General features: G+C 38.5%; 1 protein-coding gene across 6 annotated transcripts in view; it reads left to right on the plus strand.

Moving 5' to 3' along the window:
- LOC108689105 (CUGBP Elav-like family member 4) overlaps positions 1-16,825 on the plus strand; it is a 672,688-nt gene that overhangs the window by 69,812 nt on the left and 586,051 nt on the right. Inside the window, exon 1 of one of the 6 annotated variants that reach the window (XM_018195737.1) lies at positions 10,370-10,695. The exons of the other annotated variants lie outside the window; for them this stretch is intronic. The gene's annotated coding sequence lies outside the window, so the exon portion shown is untranslated. Of the gene's footprint in view, positions 1-10,369; positions 10,696-16,825 lie in introns of those variants that run through there. 6 annotated transcript variants of the gene reach the window in all.

Consider the following 16,825-nt stretch of genomic DNA (forward strand, 5'->3'; position numbering starts at 1 on the left):
GTGCGAGAATATCTCAATTAACTAGCAAATAAGAAGATAAATAATTTAGCAAGATTTAATACAGTATACTGAAAAAAAAATCGATATATTCATAAGCAAACTAAAATGTTACATGACGTTTTCCTAAATATTTATTGGTAATAAAAAAATTTCACTGTGATGACAAAATATATATTTCTGTAAAATATATCTCATTACTTGTAAAAAATGAAACACATGATTTATTTGCTATGAACAAAATTTTATTTCGCTTTATATTTAATTAAGAATTTATTTTAGTGAAATAAAACGTTATATTCCGTGATTAAAGTTCTAAGTATCTTTCTCAGTGTATCTATTAAAAGTTTGAAATCGTTTGTTTAAAGTTCTAAATTCAAAAGTCCGATTTTCAATGACCAATTTAAACACATCGTATTTACGACATTCGTAATAAATATTCAGCAAGGTACGCAATCGCAGAAATTACTGAATGTCGTTGCATGATGCGTTATATGGTTCTTAACAACAGTCTGCAAGCGGCCCGGAAAAGTTTCTTTTTGTTTCACCCTTTCACGGGACCACTGCAGCACGAAGGTAGGAGGACGCGAAGGGACGAGAGGTCGGACCGAGTTAGGGAAAGGTAATGCTCGACGGTGACGAGGCTGCAACCGACACGGCAGTCTCGCAGTTTCGAAACAGCTCTCCAATTTTAATGAGACCCGTCTATTTCCTCGCGATTCTGTCTCCGTGTTACGGCTTACCTTTGTGTAATTATATTTTGATTCCCTCAGCTGCGCGCCGCATCTCTTTTTGGTTCGTCTCATTCTCTCTTCGCCTCTTACTGTCCGCGCTACATGTAGTCGCGGATTTTCAGCTTGCTTCTTCGTTATTGTTATCAATTTATGCGTCTCTCCGTCCGTTTGCGCCATCCAGAACATATGCGAGCGGTTAGTAAGCAAGCATTACGTTCATTTCGGTGCCAAAGGCCATTGTTCACTCTATCAGAAGACATAGTGACCTACCCTCGATCTAGTTACCCTCCGTTCTCTTCGTAATTTCGTTCTCTCCGTGACACGTCCGTCCCCGGATTGAATTACGACTGGGGGTAAATAAGAAAAAGGAAAGAAATACTGCTCCACCTTCGTCGACGAGAATCTGTTTTGTATCTTTATTCCGATGGCCGCTTCATTGATCGCTTCGGCATCCGTACTTAATTACTAGGTAGTTACGATACTTCGGTGACCCCCTGTCGTCGATATTCGAGAGGCGTTCCCATCGTTTCTGTTCTCCCTTGTCCCGCTGCCAGCGTTGCTGTACGTACTAATGAGCGCGCTGAATTGTAACTTCGAGGTGAGTAAGGAAATAATTTAGTTGTTTCGCCACAATCACAGATATTCGCGCAATTCATATTACGAATTATTAATCGAGTTACATATTTCGTCGTGGAAGATTACAACTAGCTTTTGTTCAGGGTGAACAGCGCGATTTTCTTACGATTTATTGTAACTTTTAAAGAATAAAGTGCTGGTTTTTCAATAATGAGGGTTTTGGAGTTATTGTCAATTCAAAAGAGAATCTAACAAAATGGGTGCATTTTCTTTCAATTGCGAGCACTCCCTCGTTCATGAGGGAGGATTTAAAGAGGCATCCTTTGCGTTCGAGAGAGAGAGAGAGAGAGAGAGAGAGAGAGAGAGAGAGAGAGTTGCCGGTATATACAGTATATCGATTCGAGTGATAACTACGAGTTTAACTCTCGCGAATGGTTTGCTCGTTTCAGCGTATTTAACAGCAGAACGTACCAGAGGGCTCAGCTGCCGAGGTGGTTGGCACATGGGGACCATGGCACACGCCATTACAATGGCAACCAACCCCACTACCGACCTTTCCGCAATCTCCCTTCTCTTTTCCTCTTTTTGTCTCTCTCTCTCTCTCTCTCTCTCTCTCTCTCTCTCTCTCTCTCTTTCTCTCTCTCCTCTCCGCTTCTCTTTCTCCCTCGTTCTCTCAACGCGAGGTGTACGAGGGCTGTCCGTTCGTCTGTCGGTCTCCCCCGTCGCGTGCACGGACGTATGTTATCCTACTTTTTTGCCGCAGGCTCTCTACATCCGTCTCTCTTTCCGTCCCGTCCGACCGATCGATCGAGAGTGCATACATCGCACTCTCACTCATTGAGAATTGGTGGGATCATACGACAATGTTAGCGTTCATGATGAAACGTTGTACCCGCTTGTCACGTGAAAATCTGTCGACAATATTCTTTGCATGATCAAACGATTCTTATCGCCCGCGGAAACTAATGCACGCTATAGCGTATAATTCTATGTAAATATTAGAATGACATAAAATAAGATTTTATTATAATCTAAATTGAAAATTCAAATGAAAATTTAATGTAAAACGTTTCATATGGCAATTTCATCCATTATAATGATTTATAATCATTTTGCATTAAATAATGTGAGAATATTAGGAAGAAAAGAAATCCAAGCCTACATTCATCGTATCGCTTCGCTTCTGCTATAGGGAAGACTGGGAACAAAAATAACAATTTAACTTTGAAACTTTATAACAGTTAAAATATAATATTTACATTTAAAAAATGTGTATCTTTAGATGTAAAATTTATTTAGCTACAAAATTTTCTTTGGTTTAATTTTTTTATGCACTGAGAAAAATGGTTTGGTTGAATTAAATTGTAATTTTGATGGAAAATAAATGAATCAGAATTTTCTGATTAAATCTACTAAATTCTAATTAAGATAATTAGAATTCTGATTGATATAATTATTCTGGTAAAAATAAGAATTTTATCAGAAATATTGTATGAACCAGAATTCCGGTTATCTCAACTAGAATTCTAATAAATTTAACCAAAAAATTCTGATTCATCCATTTTCAACCAGAAATTTTTTTCAGTGTGTAACTAGAAAAAAATTGTTTGTTTAAAGACTATGAGCGATATTTATAATCTGTTCTTATCTCAAGATTGTCTTAAGTAATGTCTTAAAACGTTAATACGGCCCTCTGATTGGTTTGTGACATTTTAAGACTGTACTTAAGACGGTCTTGAATATAAAATTTCACTGAATTTCGCCCTCTGAGGAATTTTGTTACAACCGTCCTAATCCCGTGGATGTTTGTAACAGTAGAGATGGATAATTGTATCACATTTTTACCAGAAATACACAATACAACTACATAAGTACATCATATTCTTTTTTGCAGTTATACGAATGGATAATTGGTTCTTTATATTCTCTTTAAATGTCTGTTTGTAAAGATACTTCTTTTATGTAATTTTTTTTCTTATCTATCTTGTGTTTTCTTGTTAACAGCATTCTATGAAGAAAAATATAAATAACATTACAAAATAATCAAAGTTAAAATCAAGTAAATTTGAAGATAATTGTAACGTTACAATTGACTCCAGGCATCGATGTTATACTCCTAATGTATTTTATGATTTATAGTAAATTTTTTAAATAAAAATCTAAATAAAAATCAATTCAAATGCAAACTATCAATGCAGATAATCATTAAAACACATTAAGATAATATATTATACCTTCGTTATAAAGAAAAAAAATATTTTAGATTTTGTGCAAGCAATAAAATTTACTTGATGCACGAAAAAGGTAATTTTTACTCCTGCATTCGTGCATTTTCCGCGAGAAACAGCATGTAACGAACGATTCAATGTCGATCTGTCTGCAGAATTTTATCATGCAGCCACATACACATTATAATTTAAGAAATATTAACGATATTATTACTGTTCCCTTGTTACTTTTGTAACCTGGGTATTGTCCCTGGTCTCTCCTGCATGTCGATGGTCTTGTCCTGTGAAAGCATATGAACAATGCATTGAGAATATAATATGTGGATAGATTGTTTCGGCATACCATAAACAGGCGAGAGAAGTGAGAGAAAGAAAGAAAAGGAACAAAAAAGCCGAGTGTGCGATGGTGGGATGGGTTATGGGCGAATTCGCGTAAGAAGGATTTGCACGATAGAAAGGGAAAGACGCTGGGGAAATAAGGTAATACCTGGGGCTTTGTCTCGATCGGGGGCAAGGAGAGTCGCTGTAAAGGAAAATACGGAGAATAAGTAGTGCTGCCTTTCTCTTCTTTCTTTCTTTCCATCTTTTTTACTCCTTCCACTCCCTCTCCTCCTCTGGTCTTTCGTTATTACATCGAAAGAAGAGCAGACAGGCCGCACGGCTATTGCGCTGGTATCAAACTAAAATTACGCTCTCGCACGGCACGGAGTAGTAGAAAGAAGAAGTTCAGGCTCGCCGAAGCCGCCTGCCGGAAAATTCCAGGCCGTCGAACGCGAAGAATGGGAATTCCCATCGAGGCAGCGACGGGAGAATCTCGAGATGGGAAGCATAACCGCCGCTGCATTTCCCGCCGTTCGTTGTTCCAGCGGACGCGAAATCCGCGCAGTGTGGTTGCAGCGGTGCCGTCAGGATTCATTCGCACGGGAAGAGGAATTTTTTGGAATATTGTGCATTTTTTACATTACAAATTATTTTTATTTCAGTAGGCATACTTAAAAGATATATACATTAATCTTTATTAGTTAATTATTTAGAACGAAAGAACATTAATTGTCAAGGATATGAAAAGTTTTTTTTTACATTATATATTTATTACGTTGAAGACTTTTTAAGTTAATAAATTATTATTATTTCAATAGACAGATAAAATTTAAAAGACAGACACAATTTATTTTTAATTGTTAAGAATTGATAAAAAGACATCAAGGATATGAAATGTAGCCTTTTTGCAATATAAATTTTATGTAAGATACAATTTTATTTATACATATTTATTTAAAAAATAAACACATATACTGTGCAAATTTTACGAAAGTAAAAATTAAACTCATTCTTAGTTAAAGGTTTAAGAATTTGTGATGATATCGTATAAAACGAATAGAAATGAACAAGAACTAGTATATAAAAAAGTTTTACATGTGCCATAGCTTGAAACGACAAAAGAAATTTTTTCGTTGTTATCACTATAACATAAAGCTAGTGTTGTGTACAAATTAAAATATATACTGAACTTTCTCGCGTATGCACGCTATTTTTTTAAATACCAAATAGTGTTTACTGTAATTTGTATTTTAGAAATACGATATTATCGCGTTTTTGTGCAAAACCAACAAATATTCTCCGCTGGCTGCACGAACAACGGCTATATTTGTACGTGGTTAGACCTTAAACGTGATAACCGCTACCCACCGAAATTATTTTATACGATGCACGCGAGCGGCCGAATTTTCATGCGCAACTTAAATATTAGCGTCGTTTTAGGTTCGCACACACAAGTGATTAATAGTCCAGTACATGAAATTGAGACTGTAGGAAGAACGTCATACCTTTCCCGGTGGCAAGATTCCTCTTTTACTCCTTTGTCATCATCTATATTCACTCTTCAGTTTAGAAGACGTGCTTTCCCCTCCTTCTATCCCTTCTTCCCTTCGTAGTCTAATGTCTTAATCTTCCGTGTGTGAAGAATTGTGCCGGGCCAAATGAAATTTGCATAGTCGTTACCAGCCCTCCTTTACCGAGTGATAGTTCCGTAGATCCGCCCCAAGGCGGATCTTTTGGCTCTGAGAAAAGAAGACTGGTATAATGATCCGTTTGATTGCTTAGGATAACATTCTTTTCTTCGGTGATCCGAATTTTCAATGAAGAAAATTTTAAGAAATGCACATTTTTATAATGTGACTATTATATACAAGAGATGCACAAAACTATAATTACAATATATAAACAAAATCCCAATTTTTGTCTGATTATATTTCGTCTTTTTAATCCAACTTCAAAAAAAAGATCTTAATTTTACACATTATGTTTCTATATTGCAAGAGGCTAATAAATATTTGCCATTCAATCGAATCAATCAAGTTGCTATAAAAATATGTGTCGCTTTACTACAAAGCGTCGTACGCTATGATTCTCAGCAAATAAATTATGTATGTGGCGAGCGCGCCAAGCGTTTCTGGATTTCCAAGCGATATCCAATGTTATATCCGAATGCGATAACGTGGATAAAGGACATCTCTGGGTTTTCGATCGATCTTTAATAAGCGTTCTGTTCCAAGGATAAGGATTCAGAGTGTATTGCAGGGGAGCCATCGTGTTGTCGGAGCGCACGGTATAGAACATAGAGGTAACATAGAACGCGTTGGCTAGGTCAGGAGGTTTAGGAGCTACGGAACCGATAAGGGTTTGCCAGGCATGCTCGTTAACGACTATGTAAATTGACGGGTCTATTTATTCTAACCATCGTTATCGAAAGCGCTAGATGAAGAAATCAGAAGCCGGTAGTACGGGCCATCGCTCTTTGTGACGCTACAATCAATTACACCGATATTGCATTAAAGCGCAATTATTCCAATGAGGGTTTATTATTTGTGATCCAAAATTTCGAATTAATTTTGGTACGAGCTTTTCCATCGCACTTATCGATACTACATTTCCATCGTCATTGATAATATACGCGTCTTATGCTGAGCGAAATCGCAAATAAATTTAGTGCCAGCAAAATAGCTTTCTCGATAGGTACTCGATAAGACAGTAAGAGGAAGAGAGACAGCACGGGCTATCATAACGCGCTGTCCAACCATTTTATTGCAATGCTAAAGTAGGTATTGATCCGAATCTAGGAGAATCACGAACTAAGGTACTCGACGACCATCGATCCGTCGTAGGGGGATGAGATGAAGGGAGAAGAGGAAGACGAGGGTAATCATTTTCCGTGTCCTCCTGCTCCTCCTTCTTCTCCTCTTCCTCCTTCTCTTCCTTCTCATCCGTCGGTTATCCGAATTGGGTTCGAGGGGGTCTCGTAGCAAAGTTGGAGACTAGGAGAGGACACAAACACCTCCGTTCGGGCTATGAGGAGGAGAAGGATTCAGTAGGGCCTCTACTGGCGAGGAGAGGCGAAGAAGATTGAAGGAAGAAGAAGAGGAGGAAAAGAGAGGAAGCGAGAACACTCTCCATGTCTTTCTTGCTCTCTCTCTTTCTCTCTCCCTTTCTCTCTCACTCTCCTTCCTGCTTTCGAACGAGAGGATGCATGAGAGACTGCTCCAGACCGTGGAGAGCGGAGAGAGGGTGCTGCCTTGGGGTTCATTATTCAGGGCTATTGATTTCCATCCACCTCCTACCATCAGCCCACCCAACGCCACCGGCGACCGTGAGTGAGGGAGAAAGAGAGATTGAACGATGGAGATGGAATGAGAGCGAGATTGACGGGTGGCTGTTCTCTCTTGCGAGCTTCCTATCTCTCTTTCTTTCTCTTCCTTAGACCCTCAACATTTCTGCTCCCAGCATGCTGCGTCAACCTACATACTGACTGACATCTGTTAAACCGAGCCGCTCGTTCATGACGAGCTTGCGTCTTATAATATTGGTCCGTTGCTTATGGCGTCCCTATTTAATCCGTTTATCGATTGGACATTAAGTCGATAAAATCAATTTTGAGGTGGAAAATGGAAATCCGTAAACGAATAATTGATTGTAACACGTGTCTATTTTATTTTAAATATGTCAGATTTATTCATGAAAATTTGTGGTTTATTGCATATTATTATAGACAATATATAAAAGAAAAGAATATATTGATAAATTATATATCAATATATAATTTTATTGATATACTATACAATAATATTATCGCAAATATATATATATATATATATAAAATAATAGTATTATAATAATTACTGAAATAAATCAGAATTACTTTTTGTACAAATTGTTTGTGAAAAACTTCTGATAGATATGAATCAACCTATAAATGTAGGTGACAAGAATATATGTAGAATAATGTTCGGTACTAAATTCGCTTCTCTTTCTTTCTCGAAATTGTCTACTTTTGCACATTCTCGCGGAGTAGCGTTATCCTTGCCGATCCTTCATCTCGGATTCGGATTTCTCCGTCATTTCCTATGGAGTTGACGGAGTTGGGAAGAAACTTCTACCGAAACTTTCCACCCATAACGACGGTCCGATAGGGCTCCCAAGCTTTCTCTTCGGAATTTCATGCCCTGGGTTTCCTGTTTGTGGAGGATCAGCTTGAGGATCATGGATAATACCGCAAGACCAACGGCCAATCGGTTTTATCCCTTTGTTTTCAAATCAGTGTAGATAAAATATCGCATCGTCTACCCAACGAGAAATTCGTGCTTTATCGTTTCGATGATATACGTTATTAAATCTTTTCATTAAATGTATTTCATTTGTAATGTATACGCGGTCATGTTAACATCATGTACATTTACAATGAATGATTATTAATTGAAGCGAATATGGCAAAAATAATTCAATATTAATATACAAAATAATTCAATATTAATATATGAACTGTTTTATTAATAATCGTATAAAGTTGTAATCATATAATTTTTATATTATGACATGAATTTTATGTGTGTTTATTTCTTTTTTGTCTGAAAATAAAATTTAGTCATCATTCAATATGTTTATCGAACATTTTTTAATAGTAAGTTATTAGAATAATTAGAGCGACGAGATTTATTGGTATGCCTGAGCATACTTCGCTTTTACTCCTTACTCCAAATGGAATTATGAATTTGTGAAGATTCTGACAATTGTTATCATTATATATTAAATATTTTGATATTTCTGTATTCTATTATATAGATTTCTAACATTCCTGTATTATTTATTAGAACTTATTATTTTAAAAATAATGTGCAATATTTTTATCATCATACAACTCTTCATTCACAGAAAATAATTCCAACTTGTTTCAATTAAAGGATGTATTAATTTATATATCTTGTTTTTCTACTATATTCTTTTGTATTAGTCTTTATATGTTCTGAAAAAAGCTATAAATTCCATCTGAATCACATGCAAGATCGAGCACACTTCAGATTACGATATGCACATGTACAATCAATTACTAGTCACAGTTTTCTCGTTTTTCCGTCTCGAAATTGATCCAGTATGCGGAAGCAGCACGGGTTTGTTCTCTTTGACCGTGCCCAACGTGACGTAACGTAAAACCCCATTAGGTGTTAGCTCCTCCGTCGACGGTTAAACCGTTACTCGGCTGCCGTTCGTAGGTGGAACGAGACGCGCCGGCAGTATTGGTGGACGGGATATATACATAGTCAGTGTCGGCAGAGAGAGAGAGAGAGAGAGAGAGAGAGAGAGAGAGAGAGAGAGAGAGAGAGGGGGGGGGGGGGGGGGGGGAGGAGAAAGAGGGAGAGAAAGCGAACACACCGGCGCGCAGGGTTGTACTGGCACTGTGTGCCTATAGGGATTGCAGCCGCCGCGGGCGCCGGCGCGAAACCGTCGCTCGTGAGACCACCTCCGCGTGGTGGGCTCGTGACGTCAGCTATCCTCAGTGTGCGGAGAGCGACCGCAGTGTACACCATCTCCACGTTTTGGTAAAGGAGGCGGCGTCGTTGCCGGAGTGCACGAGTTGTACATCGCCGTTGATCGTACGACGATCAGCTGGAGACGCAGCTCGTCGTAGCCCCCTTCATTTTCCCCCTATCCCCCTCCGTCGTCGTCACCCTCCCGGTCATCGGTTCGAGATCCAGAGGGATCTGTAACGAGAACTTGATACACGCACACGAGGATTTCGGACGGATTTTCATCGGTGGGGAGGACGCGCTGTCGTCGCCGCCAGCCGCTCGTCGAACTCGCGTTATTTTCTTCCCGCGGTTGGCCCGCCGTCCGCTCGTCACTCTGCTCCGTTTCGCTCCGCTCCGAAGTGACGCGGCCCTTTCTCCTTGATGTGTACGACGACGACGACGAGGCGGAGGACGGTCGGTAGTCACACGGACGACGCTCTCGCCGGCGACACCAGCATTTCAGAGTCAAGTGACACCTAGCACGAGGAGCGTTCGTTGCGGGGACAACAGGGCGAGTTCGATACGACAATACTTCCCCCGCGTATCGGTGGTGATGTTTTTTCCTCGTGACGTTAGTGTTTAAATGTAACGAGTACTGACCACGCGCGACGTTGTCGGGTTCTCTCATTTAAACCGCGAGCTTACGATTTAATGCTGTTTCTTCGTTCTTCGTTCTAAGACATGAGATTTGTTCCATCATTCGGTGTACCGCAAATTAACTCGACGTTTTCGTAGATCAGTCAAGCGTGATCGAGGACACGTGGACTTGGAGCGGATCGCTCTTAGCTCACGTGGTCGGCTGCGACATACCGGCGGCGCTCGTGGTCGTACGACTGCGATACGTTCCGCGCGTAGTTTAACTCGTTGTGAGTGATTACACGAATAAGAGAATTTTTTTTTCCCCCTTGAGCAGTACTCGATATTCATGGTGCCTCTGGGCACGCTCAACGTTAAATTTGAACGTGAATGTGAACTGTACTCGGTGAGTGTTTGCTTGTGAGGACAAGCTTTTCGTTTGTGCGCAACTACAACGCGTTTCCCATTCTATCATCGACGAACGAAGCGTACATGTCGCGAATAGAAGGAGAGGGATGACGACGAACGACCATCGCGATTCCGTTGAAGGGGACAACGTGGACTCGTGAAGAACGGCGAACGCGATTGTGTGACTACAAGACGAGAGATACGGCGGCTCCATTCGTGGCTTGCGACTCTTCGTGGGACTTCCGAGATCCGCAAGCACGCGGAATCAACCAGGCAGCGTGGAGCGCTCGGCGATTGTGTGGCCGCGCGCCGCGGACCTTTATCTCTATCAACCAGGTATTGAATATAACCCAGGAAAATTATTTCTCGCCCGCAATCCAATTAGCAAGCTATTGTGTACACCATATGCGTACGATACATTATTATATTTTCTTTAGTTTCCCTAGTCAATGTATAAAGTTTGGAATGGTACAGTTTCTATAGGTATAGTTTCTATAGAATATCATAGATGTAGTTCTATAGAATCATTACATAGTTCTATAATTTTTATAGATAAAGTTTCTGGTATATAGGAACACGCGCATATACGGTATGCACATACGACTATTTTTAAAATTGTTGCAAATTTTTATCATCTATCTCGTAGGATTATTGTATGATACAAACACCCAGACATCTTATAATGTAACAAGTTTCTTAAATTATTCCTGAAGTATTTCATTACTATGCTCCTTTTAGTAAAACTAGTCAAATAGTTGGGCTTTATGTGCTGAAATGACAGTAGGATGTTATTTTTCCACGGGAAGAGCTACTTTGCATGGCTTGCTGTATATCTATTTATGAAGGGCGCGAAGGATGGAAATGAAAAGGGATAAGTTATTGCGTAGATACTTGACACGATTTATGCTCCATGGGCTATCCTCGTTTTAATATCCGCTGGCTCCCACGAATTTTACATTTTCTACCTTCACAATTTTACATGACGGCGCAAGCCTCGAAAAAAGATGGCGAAGAAGTTCTCGCGGTATGTCGGCCCATTCTTCAGTGACTACAGCTGCGAGCTTTCGCCGCTTCGCGGATGCATTCTTGCACCGCCGTCTGTGGGAGCATATTCCAAGTATGCTCAATAAGATTCATATCCGGTGACAAAGGATGTACTATTTTTCCCATGACGTTGCATACTTTGAGTGTTTTTGAGCGAAATGCGTATTTCTCACGGGTCGAGGCATATCTCTTATAATGATAATGAAATCCATCGATAATATTTTACTAATACGCGCGCGCGCGCGCGTGTGTGTGTGTGTGTGTGCGTGTGTGTGTGTGTGTGCGCGCGCGCGCTTATGTAGGAAAGTAAAAAAAATTGTATAGATTCTCTAAAGTATTCATCAACCATCGAAATAATGACAACAATGGAGTTGGCATAGTTCACTAATGCTAGGATTGAAAACAAGGGATACCAAGTTCAAATCTCAATCGGTTCCATTAATTTTTCCACCAACATCTGCACACACACACACACACACACACACACACACACACACACACACACACACACACACACACACACACACACACACACACATGAGATAAAAAAGAGAGGAGTGAGAAAGAGAATGATCCATTTATAAAAGCATAAAATATTAACAAAACGAATTCTGGCGAAATGCTAATGATATATCAGTGGTGTAATATCTCCATACCGCATAAATATTCTAGACATCAAATTCGTGCTCCGAAAGGGAAATGGCTAGTGGGCGAGCTGGGAAAAGTTTAAAGGTTACTGATTTTCGGTTAGATTGAACGAAGTGGTAAGCTATCTCCTTCGGTTTTCGAGCTGTGGTATAGGTTTACGGATTTCCAAATAAGTTACGCGATGGAAATTGCTGGATAAAATCGGGAGAATCGGAACGGTAAAGGTCGATTAAATTTTCGCGTTTTTCGTTGCATCGTGCACTCGACGCCCGGTGCCACTTGAGTTTTGGTTTTGGCAGCACCTCCAAAAGTGTTTCTCTATATTTGCAATCGAGGCAGGTTACAGCCTGACCCGAATCCTTAAGCCAGACCACGGTCACGGGATGCCTCGGCGAACAGGCACGTAGTAACCTACACGCCAGGCTGTGCCAGGAGCTTCTTCCTTTCTTTCTCCTTTTCTGCTGCTCGGTTTATTCCTTTCTTTCCCATGACCCTCGTCTGAAACTTCGCCTCTAGTCGGTCCGCTTCTCTCTCTATATTTCGCGAGAATACTCGATATAAAAAGCGACCAAATCTAGATATTATATGAGCTAAAGAAGACTTTGAAGCAAATATAGAATAAATATATTGAATGAAAATTCAACACCCGCCAATATTGTTTCTTCATATTAAAATTTATTCTTTGCCGCTACTTTGAAATATTTTCTCGAGTAAGAAGGACATATTCTGTAGCATTGATTATTCTCTACAATGCTAAATTTCACCTTTGTTAGTTCTACGAAATCTTTTGATCGTCATGAAATAATGTACTTTATAGCAGAAATCTAAATCTAATCTCATTCGTATTATTCTTCCGTTTTATGTTCTTTCTATCGAAGCGATTGGTTTCTTTTTTTTGTTATAACATAATATCCTGTCGCAATACTTGAAGAGGTCTTCAGTATTCCGAACGCATTTCCAACGCGATGTTGGTAAAGAGTCGCACTTGTTGGTGTCCAGGGACATGGGGACATTGGACGTGGAACACCGAAGAGCCAGTAGAGAAAAGGTAGTAGTAGTAGAGGGCGAGGATCGTACTCGGAGGGACACTGGAAAGCGAAGCGAGTGCGCGGTGGTCAGCCCTGGAGGGTCTCTTGGGAGATTTCTGGACCGCAGTCCTAAATCAGGTTTCATTCCCCTGGCGAGTCTCTGGCACCTCGAACCCTTTCTCTGTCCGGCCTTCTCTCTCATTCTCTTTCTTTCTCTCTTGTTTGCGATATATCGAATAAAGCGTACGAGTGACTCGCTGCAACTGCTTTCTTTTTTCTATGTCTGACAATTTCTTTCTTCTACGTGCCGAATAGCGTGAAAGACGGAGAATAACCCAAGCTGAAGAAATACTCAAACACCACGATGTATAGATTGGACGATCAGTCTTCTATCATTTCGGTACAATTTTTCGAAATGGACCGAGAAGAACGTTCTTTCTCGCGGATTAGCTTTGATCGTAGTATTATCTCGCGTGTGAATGTGTAAAGTTGAAGGTAATGAGAACATCGCTATAGCGAGGGGATGATCGTTCGACCGAGAGATCTGTACTAGGCACATGCATTATCACAAACGATATCGCCGCAGCGCAGGCGTGGGTTACACACACTAATACCACACATTCGAAGACACGTGCGCGTAATAAGATAGTGAGAACACGCTCCGATACGAGACATTGCAGGAACGAAGGGAGGTAATTTCTCGTCTTGTGCAAATAACTTCCTCAATCTTCCTTGGTCTTATCGACAGCTTTGCAGGAGGTGGAACTTAATCCTTCGCGCATTTATAAATTTTGTAGGAATAATAATTTGCAGAAATATTTTGCGTCATCTTTTTATCACGCAATTACGCGTGTAAAATCAAATGATATTTATATATTAATGTATCTGGAGCACAAATAAATTAATAATATTAGTTTACAAATTTTGAATAATTTTTAATGCAAAAAGAAGACAATTATTGTTAATGTGTTTTGGGACATTGAGTTCGAATCTGCCGCCAGAAAAATTTTATTTTGACAGATTGTCAATTTTTAAAATTAAAATTATAGCATGTCAATTTTAAACTAAACATTTATTTTTAAGATATATTTTTACAGTATTTCTTTCCGAATAATTGGGTGTGCGACAAGTAATGCATTTCCACTAGGATTTGATGATAATTGAGAAATGTTATCAGGAGTATTGAAACGGAACTATGCTAGGCGATTACTGTTGGACTCTAATAATATAAATAATCAAAACCATTTTTGTTTTATATAAAAAATAAAAATTAAATGCTAATACTTTTGAATTCTTTTCTATTTTCGATAAAAAAAATATAAAAATATGAAAAATAAAAAATTTTATTATTAGAAAAATTTTTTCTCGTCTCAAAAATCAGAACAGCAACATTTGAATTCAGCGTCGAAAATTATCTTAGAAATAAATAATCATCATATGCTCTTGCACTAAAAATCTTGTAGACTAATATTTTAAGTAAAGTAAAAATATTTAATAAATTAAATAAGTTAATAGAAAAAAAAGATAAGATATGCATCATAATAAATTAAGAATATTTAGCGAATTAAATAAGTTGATAGGAAAAAGAGATAAGAGATGTACATTATAATATAAAAATTAATTAAATTATTTATACCTATGTGTAATCAAAGAGTACGGGCGTCTCTACCACGTCAAAAAACGGAGATAGCAATTTTCGAAACTCGCGGAACAATCCTTGGCATGCGTGTGTCAAAATGTTTCATGTGTGCTTACAAAGTGCTGTCGTCATACATTCGCGAACACGAGCAGGAACCGAGGACCGCCTTTGTACTATTACGGCCGGAACATTACAGAAAGAGATACTCGCGCTTTCTCTGCGCGTCGTTGCTTCGTATGCAACGACGACGACGGCGACCTACGCCGTTACGCCCATAAACATAGATCAAGCTCAACAATAGCCTGCCGGTAAACGTATTGACATTTTATACTTCCCACCAGCCGCTGACTGGTTGCCTTCGCAAACGTCGGTGTGTTACTCAACTGCGATACCAGGACAAACTGCAGGATACGCTGTCCTCGCCGCGATTCTACGCACGACGAGATGCTAATGGACGAGAACGATACGGCGGGTAGATTTATGAATGGTTGTGATCGAAGGCGCGTAAACTAATAACATTCGAAATGTTATTAGTTTTGTTACAGATTTGTGATCAAAGTCGAGGTTGGAGAAGGTGAAATAAAACTTGTAACTTCACTAATAAGATCAACTGACTCTCGCTTTACTGTTAAATTCATAATGTCAAATTATACTCAATTTGAGTTATTTGTAATTATTTCTATAGATCGTTACTGCTCCTACTCATTAATTTAATTAAAACAATGAAGTTAAACAATTTAACTTAAGAAAATATATTAAATTTGACTCAAATTTAGTTTATTATTTAAATGCACAAGTTAATATCGACTATTGTTTACTTTGAAACTACAGAAATGGGTTGATTTACATTTTGACATGTATGAAAGTTAAAAGTAACAAAATGTTATTTAACTCATGGAACTGGATTATCAGTGTTCCTTTGATATTTAACAGTGTTCTAAATGATATACATATATTTTTTTTTCTATTCAATCTTTTCTATTCAATCTTTTTAAAATTTTTTAGCGTTAAATTTAACAAATATTTTTAAATTTAAAAATCTTGCGAAATATTTTCCTTGTTATGTACTTAATATGATATGTTACATTACTAAACATTTATTTGATTCATCTATATATATCCAACTCGTGTAAACTCAATTGAACATTCCATGCTATTATTTTGCATAAATGGCGCTAAATCAGATTGATAGCCGATAATCCCTCTCTCAACGCAAGGGAAGATACCTCGTTGAGTGGTTGTTAACCTGATTCTAAACCATATGGCTGATATTGGGTTAATATGGTGAAAGTTTTCGGAGGGAACTTCTCATAGAAGTATGTTACGGGAACAGCGATGTCTGAACATAACGCTACGTTCTACTTAGGGCGCGTGATATTAAAGCGAGTAGATAGGGCGGTGCATAGTCAGACACGACATACGTTTCAGTGCGTCGTCTCGTTTTTGTGCTTTTTCTTGCGCTTTTTCTTTTTTATGTCATATTGTCTTTGTAGAACTTTCATTTCTGACATGTCATAGGAAGTTGTCATGTTTCTGAGATATCTTTGTGATGAAATTTCGAAAAACATGAAGACTTCGAAATCTTAGTGCTTTTTTTTTAATTTCAAGAATAAATTAGCTACGAATATTCTTTAGGAATGTCATCCTCTTTCATAATTTTAAATAATCACGTTATTGTTAGTTGAATGTCAATATGTTGCGAATGTTAGCGCAAGATTGCGTCATTATAAACTCTTAATCTCGCACGGAAGGAAAGGTAATCTGTGCTAGTAGAGAGTTAAATATTTATCACAGTCACGCGCACCGCATTATTCACGCTAGACCTTCGGTCATGGTGTTATTTCTTTGGTAGACTTAATTTAGAAATAACAGGATTCCAACTCACGAATGTTTGAGAAATTTCTTAATGAGTTTATTCATCGAGTGCATTACCTACAAATTCTATCTCTTTATTATTTTATACAGCAGTTTTTTTATGTCTTTTAATCTCTTTGAATTTTTTTGAGTGAAATCTCACTCTAAAGAGTGAAAATTCTGTCATTCTTTTTCAAGAATGGCAGAATTTTCAATCTTAGAGAAATAGAAGAAATATTTATTTAGATATATA

Source organism: Atta colombica, unplaced genomic scaffold, assembly GCF_001594045.1.
Source record: "Atta colombica isolate Treedump-2 unplaced genomic scaffold, Acol1.0 scaffold257, whole genome shotgun sequence".
Taxonomy (NCBI): domain Eukaryota; kingdom Metazoa; phylum Arthropoda; class Insecta; order Hymenoptera; family Formicidae; genus Atta; species Atta colombica.